The sequence below is a fragment of the Canis lupus genome, chromosome 3, assembly GCF_011100685.1.
Source record: "Canis lupus familiaris isolate Mischka breed German Shepherd chromosome 3, alternate assembly UU_Cfam_GSD_1.0, whole genome shotgun sequence".
Classification (NCBI taxonomy): domain Eukaryota; kingdom Metazoa; phylum Chordata; class Mammalia; order Carnivora; family Canidae; genus Canis; species Canis lupus.
Window position 1 is genome coordinate 56684917 of NC_049224.1, and position 15855 is coordinate 56700771.

The window sequence follows — 15855 nt, forward strand, 5'->3', positions numbered from 1 at the left end:
CATTCTTGGTAAGTAGGTGTTATCTTAACTTTTCATTTGAGTAAAGCAGAGTATCTTGCTCAAGGTAATATTTATATTTATGTATGAGAAGGGTCATTATAGCTGAACAATTATCATTGTATAGATCCTTGGCAGTATTACAGATCCTTGATTCTCAAAGTGTAGTCCACGGACAGCATCACTGGCATCAGGGAGAGATAGTTTCTAATTCTTCCTGGCTGTCAATACAGCAGGGAACTTTTTAGCTCAAACCTATATGGTTACATGGTTTCAAATAGATGTGGTTTCAAATAGATATCTTTTCAAATTATAGACATATTTACTGTAGTCTGCCAAATGACTTTCTAAAAATAATTAACAGCTTGGAAGCTCAGGGCACCATCTTCTCACCCTCATTCTATAGTAACTCCACTAAAGCCACACTTTTCACCCAGACCCATCTACATTCTGACCCACCCATTCATGGCTGGTGCTCCCCAGTTGGGCTCTGTGTGGGGCATGGTACAGTTAACAAAAAACAGAACAGGGGTGCACCTGCAGCGCAGTCAGCAACAAGAGTCCAGGTATTTGGTCCGGAATAGCATAAGGATGTGTTTCTTTCACGTTCACTGTTAGTCTTAGTTTCTGTTGTCTGGTCTGTTGAAAGTTCCCCAATCTGTTGGTAAGAAAGGTCTCACATAAATGGACACACATTCTCTATTTTCGGAAATTTGCAATAAAAATTCCACAGAGGGTTTTTTCCCCCTTGCCGTTTTAATTATTGCTATTTTATCTAAGTTTTATTAGAGTCTCCAGAAAAACAATTTTGCTTTAATTTCCCCCAAACAAGGGTTGAATGAAAAACATGCTTTCAATTACCAGCCATCCCCTAGGTTTCACCTCCGCTTCTTTATCCTTCACAAGTCTTTAAAAAATAATAGAAGACATGAAAGTTTATCGTAGGAAACAAAAAGGTAGGCATTAATAATGGAATAAAACATCATGATAATATTAACAGCTAAGAAATAAATGGTTAAAATCATACCATGTAATTATAGATGTTTTTTATGATTATCTAATTATGGTGAATTTCTAAGTATAACCATTCTATATTATATGTTGCTAATAGCTTTCTTAAGAGTGTGTCATTTATCAAAATACATCAATGCACATTAATATATTTTGTAACATAATACTATTGGGTACATGGTACCATGTAAGGAAACCCCATGACTTATTTTATCCATAGCCATTGTTGGACACAGAGATAGTTGGAGCACTTTTGATTTACTTACAATCTGGCATGAAACAATGCTATTCCTAAATTCTTGTACATCCCGAATTATTTGCTTAGGCAAAATTCCTACAAACATAAAAACTGGGTCAAAGAAGAGTCACATTTAAAAAAACCTCAATAACAATATTTAAAAATCAAATATCTGCTACAAATAGAAGTAAAACAAAAAATTTAAAACAATAATAATTCTACCATATGCACATAATCATGTCTCAGCTAATTTTTCTTCCAGAACTTTTCTCTGCATAGCTATTAAACTATCTGTCAATATATTTTTATAGATGATTGATATATATTTAAGATACATATCTACCCACGAAAAATATTTTTACATGCTTATCAAATACTTGATACTTGTTGGACTACTAAATATATGAAAAAAATTGGATGATTCTGTAGATGCCAGATAGTAACACAGTATTTTTACTTAAAAAATATCTTTAGCATCTATTTATGTTAATAATTTTCACCCACATTTTTATAATGATTGAATAGAATCGATAACATATGAATAGAAATATTTTGGAAATAAAAATGGCAGTACAATTAAACCAAAACATATGCCGAAACTAAAGTCATTGAAAAATTCAGAGCAGTTACTATATTCATTGTAAAATAAAAAAGGAATTAAAATAATTGAAATTGGTACTTAGTACAAAAAGTCAGAGAATGCATAATTAAATAAACATATGGGAAGAGAAGCAAGGAATTAATAGCAACATAGATTTTAATGAACTGGAAAACTAATTTAGAGTATAAACATACAAGAGCTGTATCTTTAGGGAAAAAAAAATAAGAACAAAGCTACCAGCCCCTCAAAATGCATTGAAGAATTGGGAGAACAACCATTCTAAATTCTCAGTACTCATTAAAAATTAAAAAGTAAACACGAATATACAACATTACTACAGTAGCCATAACTGTAGATGCAGATGGGATTCCAAAGTAGTAAGAGACAACCATCTAAACATATATTCTATTAAATTTGATGATTCTGATGGTCACATAATCTTCAAGGAAATTACTATGTTCTAAAATTTATTTATGAAGAGAAATAAATGTGAATTCAGACCAACAACCTTAAGAGTTTGAAAAACTCTTCATAGGAATAACTCTAATCAAAAAAATAATAATAATAATCCAGACACAGATAGTTTCATGGTGCAGTGTTTCAAATCCCCAAAACACAAATGATTTCTCTGCTCTCTGAACTCCTACAGAAAATAGTGAAGTAAGTGACTAGGACCAGTTTATGCAACAAATATCACCCTTGTAGAGGGACTTGACATGGAAACCTCAAAAGAGAAAACCATAGTTTAATTTATGAATGGAAACACATGAACCACAGACAAAATGTTATTTGAACTCAAACACTAAATTAGAAGAGTAATACATGATAACCAACCAGGTTTCATTCCATGATTTTAAAAAGGATCCTACATTATGACATTGGTTCAACACAGGCTATCTGCTTTGGTCTCTCTGTTATTTTGGCATTATTCTAGAAATGGGAATGCAGCTAAGATTAAATGGAAGATTTTTTTAATGCTATGACCACAAAACACTGAGATCCCACAAAAAGTTAAAATCACTGAATGAGCTTTCTGGGTTTCAATGTCTCTGAGTTGGGGGAGCATAGATTTTGAGCTCATGTTTGATCATGCATGCTGTATGGTCAATGCCATGATGGCAATGGAGGGAAAGAAGATTAACAGTATTTCACTGGGAGATTTTAGTTGCACTTCACTAAGATTCAGTCAAAAGCAGTATCAAAGGCATATTTTGGTTCCTATAAAAGAGGAACAGCTTTTTTGGATAACATCCCTCCTGTCAGATAACAGTGATAAACTCTGTACAAAATATTTTTTAGAAAACAGTTATTTGAACATGCTGGATAATGACAAAAAGTGGCCAGAAACTTAAGTAGATGGAACTCTTGAAATAATTGAATGCCACTCAGTGGATAAAACCGTTATTAGGTGGATCACTGAACTATTTAGAGGTAAAATATCAAATGATCCCTTTAGCTAGTTATTCAGAAAGGAATTAGCTAATGATTACCAACTAGTTCACTCTTACTTTTATTATTAACTAACAATTCAGAAAAGGTTAATATGTAAACACATATACATACATATATGATAATAATATGGGTAGATAGAACAAAAGAGAAAGCAAATAGGGCAAAATGTAAACTATTGGTGAATAATTAGCATAAAAGATATGCAAGAATTCTTTGCACTATTTTTGCAACTTTTTGTAAGTTTAAAATTCTAGCCAGAATGCAAAGTTATAAAACATTCCACATCCAGGGAACACAGCAGATAGCAATAGGCATCCTCAGGTCAATACATACTCTTCAGGTATTAGCAGAAGTGTCTACTCTCAGAATTGGTAAACTCTGGAAGACCAAAATGTTCAAAGAAAGTTAAATATATAACCTGCCAAATGATTCAGGAACTTCACTCTTAGATATTTACCCAAGAGAAATGAAAACATATGTTCACAGAAAGACTTGTACAGAAATATTCCTACCAACTATATTCAAAGTAGTGAAAAAAAATGAAAACAACCCAAATGTCTACCAATGGAAGAATGGATAAACAAACTTATGAAATGGAATACTACTTGCCAATAAAGAAGAATGAACTACTGATATGTGGCCCCATGGGCTCAAATCTCAAAAACTGTGTTTAATAGAGAAGCCAAGCACAGAAGATGACGTACTGCATGATTCCATTTATATGAAATCCTACAGGAGGCAAAACCAGGTTGATAAAAATCGGAACAGTGGTTGCCTTCAGGAGAATGGGGACTGAAAAGGAGAGAGGGAGAACTTTCTGGGCTAAAGGGCATGTTTTATATCTTGATTTAGATGGTGGTTACGTGAATACATGCAACTCATGGAATTACATAACTAAGATCTCTGCATTTCAACAGATAAACATCTTACCTCAGTTTTCATTCATACTCTAGAAATACAGCACAGCACATTCCATATTTAGGGCATATAGTAAATGATGATGATAGGTGTCCTGAAGTCAGTACATCTTAGGATATTACTGGAAGTGTCTAGTCTCTGAACTTTTGGACTTTTGTCAGAACTTCAAAGCAATTCTAATTCCTAAGAGTGAGGGTGGTCCCCAGAGCATTATCAGGAAAGAAAAAGGCCCAAGAACAGTAACTGGGCATGATTCCTGGAAAATAAACAATCAATTGAAAAACTGCTAACAGTGGCAATTTAGAAAACCAGCTACAAAATGAACTTTAAAAAGCAATATCTTTCCTATGGAGCATAAGCTATTAAAACAGAAGGGGAAAATATTTTAGTAACACCAAAAATATGAAAAATCTGGCAATAAATTTAAAGGAAACATATAGAAGACATTTTTTAAAAACCCTCCTGAACTATATACGAAGAGACAAAATAAATAAATAAATAGAGAAACAGAATATTTCTGGATTAAAAAACTCATTGCAAAAACAATTCTCTTTAAATTAACCCAGAAAATATCCTTCCTGATCCAAACTCAATACGATTTTTCTTTGACCTTGACACAATTATTATCTACAATAAAAAAGCTACAACAAAACTGTCACCACAATATATAGACCAATAGAACAAAATAGAAATCCCCAAAACAATTCTAACTATATATTTAGATTTAGAATATAATGATTTTATTATTTCAAAAATTGGAGAAAGGATCAAGTTTATTCAGTATACATTGCTGGAACACAGAATAACTATTTGTGAAGAAAATAATAATTTGAGATTTTCCCACTCTACCCTACCACAAAATAAATTTCAGATCACTAAAAATAAATGATAAAACTAGGAAAACATCAAAACAATAGGTGAATATTCGTGTAATGTTAGCCTAGGAAAATTATAATATCAAAAATAGAAATAATATTTTCTGACATAACCTAAAATTAATAGATTTGGATATACAAAAATTGTAGTTTTGTGAGTCTAAAAATACAATTAAATGCAAAAGATAAATATGGGAAAGTTGTGTAACATATACAATAAAGTATGGTAATGTTCTTAATATATAAATAGCTTTTCCAAATCAATTAAAAAATATATAACTAGAACACGATTTCTTGTCCTCAGTGCTATTGACGCTTTGGACTAGGGAATCTTTTGCTGCGGGGGCCATCCTGTCTGTCCCATGCCCTGTAGGATGCTCAGCAGCCTCCCTGGCCTCCACCCACTAGATGCCGCTAGCATCTTCCTAGTTGTGACAACCCAAAATTCTTCCAGACATTGCCAAATGTCCCCTAGGGTGGGGGGAAAGCTCTCCTAATTGAGAACCATGGAGCCAGAAGGAAAATTTCTGGATTTGTCTTGGGAGGTGGCATTATATTTCAACAGGAAGGCAGACATGGATCAAAAATAAATAAATAAAATGAGTATCTGTTTCTGTCTTCCAAGTAACCAGAGCTTCACTTTTCTGTGGGTGCTAATGTGTAAATCTTAGTCATAATAACTAAGATTTAACCAATTTTCCCTCTTCTTGTTCAGACAAGAAGCCCATCCTCTGCAGGTGTCTTCCCAGAACTATGGAAGCACCGGGGCGTGAGTCACAGGTGTTCACGAGCCTGTCTGCTTCTGTGGGATGCTTACCTTCCCTCCACTCTGGTGGTCCGTCCTCAGCTCCTGCCCTGGGACCCAAAAGTCCTCTCCAAGGGCAGCAGCTACCAGCCACAGTCCCCTGCAAGCACAGTCCCAAAGCGGTGGTGGAGGGACCCTATTATCTGTGTTGGCCAGGCCATCATGTTGCATAGTTTCAGGATGTTTTTGGTGAGAAGCTTTCCAGGCTTTATTCACTTCTTCAGGGACAGACTCCTGCTTCCACACAGGTACCTCTCTCCTCTGCTGGGGGAGGGCTTCTTACTGGCTCAGGTACAGCACATCTAAGCTCTTCTTCCCTCAGGATCTTTTCCACCTGGAGGGTTCTCAGGAGAACCTGCCCCCTTTCCTCACCTGAATAGCTAAGAAATGTCTGGACTTCCATGAAATTCAAGCCAAATCTCCCTAAGTTGTCCTAGGAAAAAATGACTGGGAAGAAATATATGGAAATGTTCACAGGAGGAGTCCATGCAGAAATGGTTCATTCTAGGGCTGGGCTGGGAGGTAAGGATGTACTCCAAAGATGGTGAGAATAGGAGCCAGTTTGAAGGGGTTCCCACTAGCCAAACCTGGCATGCAACAAGCACCAAACCATTAGTGATATAATCCACAGGCTAAAATAATAATCAAAGGTCCTTGCTGATATGTATCAGGAAATAATAAATATATATGAGATTAAATAAATGTAAGACAAGGGAAAGCTCACTCTCTCTCCTCCTTCTTTTTTAATAGTAAATTATCCCCTAATACATGTGGACAGGATGATGGGCTATGTCTCACAGATGAGACTATGGCTGGCTTTTTTTTTCTTTTAGTTTAACAGCATTTTCTACTTACCGTTTTGTTGCAATGAATAATTGCATAATAACAATGCAAAAAGTCACTGGTACATCTCTTGTGAAGATACACTCTTCTTCTATGTCTTGTGGGTGACATATGTCTCCTACTTTTACATTAGTGAATTTTTGGTAGACCCTACTTTATCTTTTTCCTGTTTACCTATTTTAGAGTCTACATGTGATGGATGATGTGGGTGAGTGTCTGCCCGCAGGACCACTGCTTTCTGATTCATGCATGGGTACGCCCCAGTTTGCTGTGTCCCTCTAAACAGTCTGAGTGGCCCCCCTCATGTTTACCTAGTGACTGCTAGAATTCTCTCTAGCCTTAAGATCAGAGCCTGGTGGTATGAGCAGCATGCCTGTCCAGCTGCCAACCCTGGAGGTGAGAGGATTTTCCAGTCCAGAGTAGTCAAGTGAGAGACATCTTTTCTCCAAGTATCCTCCACGGGCTTCCCTTAAACCTTGGACGGGAGGACACCTTCCTCATCTGCTCTCCTGGAGTTCTACTTCAAGGTCATGGTTTGGTTGAGCCAGCTTCCTGGCCACTCTGGGAGTAAAAGAATGTCCAATTCCCATAGGAAATATTTTCCCACTATTGAAAGCAGGGCCAACTAACAAGCCCTGCCTCCCACAGACGGTCTCTCATGAGGGGCCACTAGTTCTCTAAGAAGTCACCAACAAACGTCATTGGTTCCACTGACAATGGAGTCGCTCCCCATCTTTCACTGAAGCCACCCTCACGTGCAACTCTTCCTCCTGGTTTGGAGCTGCTGGCAGAGTACTGTTCTGGTCCTTCCACACTGCGTCACTTTCTGAGGAAGAAAGAGTTTGAGTTGGCAGCCAGCAACTCCCTTCAGAACAGTCCCATCTACGGCCAAGATGGACATGCAGGTGCACCCTTCCCATTTCTCAACCCTGCTCCAGCTTTCTTCTCCATTTCAATGTCCTTTGATTATTTCCATCAGGGCCTTTTCTGGAAGGGTGGAAGAGGAATGGGGATGGATACAGAGAGGGGCCTTTCACGAGTAACTTGCCTTCAGGAGTGTGCTTCTTGAAAGAGACTGGTGGACAGGCTAGCCCTTTGGGAGAGAAAGTGCCCCCAAGGGTGAGGGCTCTGGGTGTCAGCAGTCTCCAGATAAGGCATGACACCAGCAATGCGCCACCTCCTGCCACCAAGACTGCCCCGCTTGTATTGCTTACAACACAACTGGAATAAAAAAGAAAAGAATCTGAAAATAAAGAGCCTGAATATGTCAACAGGTTGTAGGTACAAAGAAACAACCTAATCTTTAATGTCAAATGTTTCCACTGATCCTGCTGCCTTTCAGCATGGTCCTTCCCACTTTCAGGAGAACTGCCATCAATTGCCTTCAGTGCTGTATTCATTCCAGACTCTCACCTGCCTTTGGGTCAACTGCAGCTACAAGACTGTGTCCATAAGGATGTGTTTGTAGCACTGAGGATGGTGAAGGAGGTGCTGCCATTCAGCTTGGTCAAGGGGCAGACAAAAAAAGCTGAGAGAGAAAGAGCATGTCTGAAGTTAAGGCCAGCAAGTAGTTCAGGATGGTTACCAGTAGGGTGCATTTTGGTGGAATTGTGACAGATGATGCTGGAAACAGAGGCAGAAGCCAGAACATGAAGGATCTGTGGGTTTTGCCATGCACGTAGTAGGCAGTAAAAGAGGGTTTCAAGGAGAAGAAGAACAAAGAGAGTTCACCCTGGTGGCAGGTGGGAGCTGGACCTACCCAAGTTCCGGAGCAATGGATGGCAGGATCCAGAGTAGAACTCAGCTCACCATAAGTCATGTTGTTCATCTTTCTTCTGTGCTTTGAACTGTGCATATGTGTGTGTGTACATGGGTGCACATGGGTGTGTGTGCATGTGCAAGGGCATGCATGTACATATGTATGTGCATATGTGCATGCACGTGAATGCGGTATATGTGCGTGTTGAGAGAGAAGGGCAAGAAAGTGATCACAGACTATGCTCATTAATTAATTCAACAACCATTTGCTGCTGGATTGAGCAAATTTAAAAGTGATATGAAAAGGGCAAAGGAGCTCAAAACTCTGGAAAGGAGAATCCATCTCTGGTGCATTGGTTTTGATTATTCCTCAGCTATATAAACATCCAAAGAGATGACTTCATATATTCCACAGGCATGACCAAAGATGATGGCACAGATGTTCGAAATAAACAATGTTAGTGCAAGCACATAGCCATGCAGCCCTGTAACGGCCCCAAGAAGAGCTTAGTCCTCTCTTTAAAAAAAATTTTTTTTATATAAATCACAAGTTAAGGCTAAATCAGAAGGAAAATAGAAACCTTTCTTCATTTGTTCTGTTCTTGGTCTCATGTTTTATAGATGGCCTGGGAAGCTCTCTACACGCCTTCTTCCACTCAGGAATTTGTGGAAGTAGCATTTCTCCTGTTGACAGGATTCTGCTGAGAACTGAATTTTCTGCCATATTCATTACTCTTTTCTAAATGTTCCATGGTTCTGCTTTTTACAGCCAGTTTTCCATTGATATCGATTGTAGCTATGTTAAAAGTAATGACTATGTCCAGAAGCCTGTAAACTGTATATTTTTTTACTTTGAGATTTTTCCTGAACTTCACTGAGGATAGGGATTGTGTCTTATCTTTTTCCAAACCTCCCACAGTGTCCAGCATATCCCACAACACGTAGTAGGTGCTTTATTTTCAGCACAGCCATATCTCTTGTTGGAAAAAGATGCCCAAGGTAATAGCTGCATAAATGGGTGGACAGTGCAGAATTTGCCAAGACAGTCAAGACTCTAGTCTGGACTTCTTTCATTCTGAAATGGAATTGGGATGGAAGCCCCAGTTTTAATTAATGATAAACATCCTATCATTTGGGTTAGTGAGCACTCAGGAAAAAATTTAAGTTGTATATATAAGCAACAATAAGAAATGTTTTATCTGAGAGCAAATTCATACCTTCAGCAAGCTAAGAATGCAGTTTATACCATTACCTGCTGGTATAAGCTGAGATCTGCATGGCCTTTTCATAGTTGAGACCTTAGTTACATAAACAACTTTATTCACGCAAGGAAAATATTCTCCACAATATTTAATATAATTCACATAATTCATAGGCAACAACAAATACAAAATCTTTTCTTAGTTTATACTATTATACTATGCAATCGTGGGATTTTGGACTATTATGCTTTTCCCAGAACTGGCTCTAGGGAAAAATATTTTTATTACCTGATTTTAGACTAAGGTATTTCTGCAGAACATTTTAATATAGCTATTTTTCAAGAGGTACACAAAATTGTACTCATTTATATAGTAATAAAGAGTATACAAAGACCATAAAAACAGAAGTGCAGATTCTAAATAGTTTACTGTTAAAATAAAGCAGATGTAACTTCACCTCTATTAGCATGGGTATCAATACAGGAGATTTTGTATGCAGACAGAGCAATAAAATACCGCTACATAGAAACAATAACTTAATATACACATGTATTATATAAATATCTTAAATTATATATATGCACCAATTATATATATATATATAATCTTAAAACTTTCCACATTCATAGGCAAGTCTGTTTGTTTACTTACTGTACAAATATTTATGTGGCAACCAAATGATCCAAATCTGTGGCTCAAAGATAAAGTGTAGTCTTTACCTTTGAATAAGTCACATGTGAATGAGTGGATGAGGAGAAATGAACATTTACAGAGTACCTGTTACCTCAGTTTCTCCCTCAGAAAGGCATGATCAACACTGTTACAAAAATAAAGGAGTAGCTCAGAGATGTTAAATTACTTACCCAAGGAAACATTTACTAAGCAACGAATCTAGATAAAAGTCCATGACCAAAAATATAACTCATCAAAAACTATAGTTTATTTATTAATGAGAAAAGCTATATTTATTAATGAGAAAGAAACAGAGACATATAGAAAAATCATATTCTTTTCTCCATTCTTCTCTTCCCTTTCCTTCCCCAACGACCTCACTTTGACCCAGATTTTAGGACTAGATGTTTTTCTAGGTGAACTATTTTTAAGACCTAAGAAATAGAGATTGCATTTCCATTAATGGCAGAAGGGTTTCTATTGGACAAAACCTTCTACAGATAGCAACTATAAACTTTGGATGAAAATTTTAAAACAGCTTCTTGCAGATACAGGGAAGAGCTGTAGGAGAGCGGATGCTTGGAGTTGTGGGTGTCTTCCACTTCTATTGCTCTTTGCCTCCAGGCAGACTCCCTGTGAGGCTGCTAAAACTTGGATAGAAACTCAAAGTCTTAGAATAGAAACTCTCCATCTTACTGGCTGGGATGGGACAGCTAGGGTGTGATCACCAGGGATCAGAGTTGTCCTAACAAAGAAAGAGCCAGAAAAGAGGAGTCACAATTTTTTTGTGTGGAAACCTTTGAACTACATATGTAGAGGATGACTCCAAATAGCCCTGCTGAGAATAAAATGATGAAAGAGATGTTTTAACTGCCTCTCGCCAGGAAAGAAAAAGTTTGGAGTTTGTATCCAGACAAAATAAATGTCTGCCCAAACAAAGCAAATAATAAAATAAAATAAAATAGAATAGAATAGAATAAAATAAAATAAAATAAAATAAAATAAAATAACAAAGTTCTTTAGAGGAAGGAGTATAACAGAATATACCAGTCTCTAAAATACATCATCCATGATGTTCAGTAAACTATGCAAAATTACTAGACATACAAAGAAATGGGAAAATGTGACCCATGTGGGAAAGAAAGGACAATCACAAGAAACTAAACCTGAGATGAGCCAGATGTTGGAAGTATCAGATAAGAATTTTAAAGGAGCTATTATAACTATTCTCAAGGATATAAAAGAAAATATACTTACAATGAATCCACAAATAGGAAGTCTCAGCAAATAAATAGATGCTATTGAAATAGTGAAAAGAATCCAGAACTTCTTGTATTCAAAAATAAAACTTCCCAGTCTTTCCAAAACTTAACGATGGGAGTGAGGTATTTTGGGGAGAAAAGGGAAAGAATGGAAAGAAGAATGTCATTTATGAATAAATTCCTCACTTTCTTCATCATTCACAAGTATAGGTTTCTGTAGTTTGGTTCCTGATGATTTATATGCTGCCAGACGTGGATTTTTATTTGCCTTCTCCACTTTATCCTGTTTCTCCTAACAGAAGACTCTCAAAGTAGAAAATTATGTGTATAACTGTAAGACCCTTCATTGAAAGAAATTTAAGGTGGATTCTTCATAGTCCATTTTCTCTAGGCTTCAAAGAGCCTTGAAAGAGTTCCCAATTGCCTTGCCTGGTCAATCACACAGTTACACCTGCTGTTCCTGTACTTGCACCGACTGCTTGGGTGAAAAGGGACAGAGATGTTCACAATGAGCAGAAAGTAAGCCACAAAAGCCACTCAGCTACAAAAATAGGCCTTTCTCATGGATAAAGAAGGATGAACCAGAGGGAGGAACCACAAATTTATGGAAAAGAGCAAAAAATCCCAGGGAAATCTCTCCCAGGGAAGATGATTGAGTCTTGGTAGAGAAACCAGAGAGTGCACCCAGCTGGATCTCAGAAATTCTATGTAACAATGATTGCTACATGCCTCCTGTGTTCCTCTGTTTGAACAACAGTGTCCACTGCAGTTTTGCTGTCCCTGTCTCATCACTGTATATGGAGGTTTTGAGTGAGCAGAAAATGTAGACGTTTTGCTCACAGGTCTTTATATAAAGATGAGCTATATCCACAGAGCCTTGCCTTTACTTGATTGAATTAGATGTCTCCACTCTGGATTTCAGGTCTCAGCCTCATGCCTTGGTGGAATTAGACTTTACAGGTCCTACGAGGCGAATATATTTTGCATGTGGGAGAAACATGAATCATTAGGGCAGAATTGTAGTAAACTGATGCTGGTGGTCTCAAGTGACCCTCACCTTATGGGTATTCCCTCTCTGGTAGGTCCACAGAGACTCTGGGTCTTGCCAATAAGACATTAGTCCACCTGCTGCCAATGGAAATGTGAAATATGCTTGAACATTGGGACTTTCCTCTTGGCATGTTCTTAATTGGAACCCACCCACCATGCTGTGAGGAAGCCCAAGCTAGTCAGGTGGGGACATCACTGGAAGAGAGAAATACCCTTCATCCTCCCAGAATCCCATAAGGTGCCAAGCCATATTAGGAAAAAGCTATCTTAAATGTTACATCCCTGCAGGTACAATATGGAACAAAGATGAGCCATACCTCCCACTCCTACCCAAACTGAAAAATTGTGAGCACATAAATTATTTTTATTTTAAGCAATTTGAATCAGAATAGGTTTTATGCAGCTATACACAACAGATAAAAAATCCTAAATAAAATGTTAGTCAATTGAATTTAACAGTTGCTTAAAAAAGACTAACTCATCATGGGTAACATAGAGCAATCAAGCAATAGACCAATTATCAAATAAATAAGCAATAACAACTAATAACTCTAAATATAATTAGATAAAATGATAATCTGGGGCACCTGGGTGGCTCAGGTCATGCCCTTGGCTCAGGTTGTGATCCTGGGTCTTGGGATTGAGTTCCACATCAGGCTCCCTGCAGGAAGCCTGCTTCTCCCTCTGCCTATGTCTCTGCCTCTGCCTCTGTGTCTGTCATGAATAAATAAATAAAATTTAAAAAAAAAGAAAAGAAAAAATGATAATCTTAGTAGATGATTAGCTTTTAAGAGAAATTCAATTCCTAATACTCAATTTAAAAATATTAGGGTAGTGAACACTCTTGATTCACAGATTTTCTTTACCAGGACAGTAACAAATGCCTCAATTGCTCTCCTAAGTTCCAAAAGCTCATAGCTACAACTTATCCAGAAAAATCACACTCTGCAGAACAGAAATGGCATTACTTTTGACCTCAGGTAGCCTGCAGACAATGACTTCCTGACAGAGGGCTGCAGAAGACAGACCCCCTTGTCTTAGTGGTGGGCTGACCTTGTGGAACAATGCATGCTCAGACTAAAGCTAGACTCCAGTTGAGACTACATCTTTGTTAAACAATACTTCCTGCCTTATTCTGCTTCTCTCCCCTACTTTGTCTGAGATCACTTTCTCAGTAGATTGCACAAACTCCAATGCCTAGCTCCAGCAATATCTCTAGCCTTTGAGTGATTTGAGGGGAAATGGTGGTTACAACGCTTGTGGAACTGAGCAGCCACTGTTGAACACAGGAGAGAGACAATGGCAAGCATGGTGCAATCAATCACCAATTCAGAGCAAAGGGTCAAGAACCTCTCTGGGCTGTCCTTCAGGGCCTCTTCAACTGCATGCAAAACTATCTCATTTCCTAGAGCTGAGGTAAAGGCGGGGACCAAACTGAGGGCCAAATTGTAAGAGGAGACAAATTTTAGAGAATGTTGGGTTCTCAGTACTGGGAGGTGTCCAACACTAAAGACCAAATCCTGAGAGAGGAGGAGTGGGACCTGAAGAATTGGGATAGAGCTATTTGAATAGATGTACATAAGATTCTTGGAGTTGAAGAAGGATTTTACCATTTCCCATCTTTTACCTAAAAGGAGGAAGCCTCAGATGATGCAAGTCCCTCATAAGACAATGCTTATCTTCCTCGGGGTTTTTCACCTCCCTGTGCTGGTCTCCAGACCAATACTTAGAGTTATTTCCAGTGTTAGTTCACTGAGATAGTAATGGTGGTGACGAGCTGTGGCGTCAGACTATAGGACTCCAGAGCCTATGCTCTTAACCATTTTACTATAATGCCTTACATGGTCTTCTTACAAAACATCAGTAATCAATCTCTCAGAACTATGTTTTTCCATATTGTGGTCTCTAGTCAGATGTAGTTATTTAAATTTACATCAATTAAAATGAAATAAAATTTAAAAATTCAGTGCCTCAATGACTCTAACCCAATTTTAAGTGTTCAGTAGCCATGTAGGGCCGATGGCAACCACATTGGTCAGTGCAAATATAGAACATTTACATTATCTCAGAAAGTTCTACTTGACAGCACTGATTTAGAGCATATAATGACAAAAATAAAATCACACTCAATTATATTAGCAATGATGTATAACATACTTATCAAAAAACTTAAAATTAAACTCAACTACAAGGATCATATGAAGAAAAAAATCAAAGCTTTCTTATGCGATATAACAGAAGAATAACTAAAAAGTCATATCATGTTGCTGGGTGTAAGGATCAAATTGTAAAGAGATCTATTGCCCCCAATTTCCTTTATGTATTTAACATTATTCTAAGTAACATCAGAATAGGACTGTATTTTTCATCATGCTTTGACAAAATGATTCTAAAATTACTCTGGACTGGAGAAAATATTAAAAGTGAATAATGAATGGACATTTTCATGTCTGAATATTAGTGCGCTGTGTTAGCTTGTCTGGGCTTCTGTAACAAATTAGCACAAACACTGTGTCTTTAAACAATGGTTCTGGAGGCTAGAAGTCTGAAATCCAGCCGGGCTGTGCTCTCTGCAGGATAGAGCACTCAGAATTGGCCACTGGGCTCCTTGGGCTTTCTATTCATTTTGGAACAGAGAAAAGTGTCTTTTATTTCCCAGAGTAGTTCTTTACCACTCAGTTTTCTTAGGCTTGAAAAAGAGAATTATAAACCCCCATGATGCAATAAAAAAAAAAAACTCTTGATTTTTTAAAAAATATATATAGAAATATAATTTTTCCAATCAGGAAAATTTTCTTTTTGTCTGACCTATTTCCCTTGCCCCATTTTGTCATAACAGAGCTCAGAGACAGTGTTCAAGGGTCCTAACAGAGATGTGATTCTATCATAATGACTGGCGGTCGATTTTCAGCCCGTTAAAAACCTTCCTGCCTTTAAGACGTATGGTGAATCCGTGGGCGCCTTCCAAAACTTCAAAAAATAGTCACATAAAAGGATTGTTTGTGTATATGTTTTTACCTTACTTTACTTGGGTTATATCTATTTAAACATCATTTCACACTGGGCCTCGTTAATATTTACGCCTCGTTGTTTTTGTTAAGACTGTGTTTACCTATAGTCAAAGAACAGTGGAGGTTGTGGAATGTGCCTACTGCAAAGCCCTGGCTGAAT

The 15855-nt window shown here is 37.5% G+C and overlaps 1 long non-coding RNA gene across 2 annotated transcripts in view; it reads right to left on the reverse strand.

The window, feature by feature from the left end:
- The window catches only part of LOC111095235, a 39648-nt gene extending 35190 nt beyond the window's left edge, over positions 1-4458 (reverse strand). For both annotated transcript variants that reach the window (XR_005357111.1, XR_005357110.1), the window contains exons 1-4: positions 4230-4458; positions 1275-1342; positions 859-904; positions 535-655 (exon numbers count right to left, since the gene is read on the reverse strand). This is a non-coding gene — a long non-coding RNA (uncharacterized LOC111095235). The remainder of the gene's footprint in view (positions 1-534; positions 656-858; positions 905-1274; positions 1343-4229) is intronic.
- Positions 4459-15855: the final 11397 nt, after the last annotated feature.